Raw genomic sequence first — 1,374 nt, 5'->3', positions numbered from 1 at the left:
CTCATATCTGATATAGGTGTCATACCTAGTGTGTCGGGTCTAATGAAAATCTTTTGTGATAATACTGGTCCAATTGCCTTGGCAAAGGAATCCAGATTTCACAAGAGAACTAAGCACATCAAAAGACGCTTCAATTCCATCCGTCATCAAGTGTCATAGGGAGGCATAGAGATTTGCAAGATACATACGGATCTGAATGTTGCAGACCCATTGACTAAGCCTCTTCCACGAGCAAAACATGATCAGCACCAAAACTCCCTGGGTGTTACAATCATAACTTTGTAATCTAGATTATTGACTCTAGTGCAAGTGGGAGACTGAAGGAAATATGCCCTGGAGGCAATAATAAAGTTATTATTTATTTCCTTATTTCATGATAAATGTTTATTATTCATGCTAGAATTGTATTAACCGGAAACTTAGTACATGTGTGAATACATAGACAAAACATAGTTTCCCTAGTATGCCTCTACTTGACTAGCTCGTTAATCAAGGATGGTTAAGTTTCCTAACCATAGACATGTGTTGTCATTTGATAAACGGGATCACATAATTAGGAGAATGATGTTATGGACAGGACCCATCCGTTAGCTTAGCATTATGATTGTTACAGTTTCATTGCTACTGCTTTCTTCATGACTTATACATGTTCCTCAGACTATGAGATTATGCAACTTCCGAATACCGGAGGAACACTTTGTGTGCTATCAAATGTCACAACGTAAATGGGTGATTATAAAGATGCTCTACGGTTGTCTCCGAAGGTGTTTGTTGGGTTGGCATAGATCAAGATTAGGATTTGTCACTCCGTGTTTCGGAGAGGTATCTCTAGGCCCTCTCGGTAATGCTCATCACTATAAGCCTTGCAAGCAATGTGACTAATGAGTTACTTGCAGAATGAAATATTACGGAACGAGTAAATAGACTTGACGGTAACGAGATTGAACTAGGTATGATGATACCTACGATCGAATCTCAAGCAAGTAACATACCGGTGACAAAGGGAACAACGTATGTTGTTATGCGGTTCGACCAATAAAGATCTTCGTAGAATATGTAGGAGCCAATATGAGCATCCAGGTTCCGCTATTGGTTATTGATCGGAGATGTGTCTCGATCATGTCTACATAGTTCTTGAACCCATAGGGTCCGCACGCTTAACGTTCGATGACGATTTGTATTATGAGTTATGTGTTTTGATGACCGAAGTTTGTTTGGAGTCCCGGATGAGATCATGGACGTGACAAGGAGTCTCAAAATGGCCGAGACCTAGATATTGATATATTTGAAGGCTATATTCCGACATCGGAATGGTTCCGGAGAAGTTCGTGTATTTTCCGGAGTACCGGGAGGTTACTGGAACCCCCCGGGGAG

This window comes from Triticum aestivum, chromosome 3B, assembly GCF_018294505.1.
Source record: "Triticum aestivum cultivar Chinese Spring chromosome 3B, IWGSC CS RefSeq v2.1, whole genome shotgun sequence".
NCBI lineage: Eukaryota > Viridiplantae > Streptophyta > Magnoliopsida > Poales > Poaceae > Triticum > Triticum aestivum.
Note: the sequence above shows the minus strand (reverse complement) of the source record.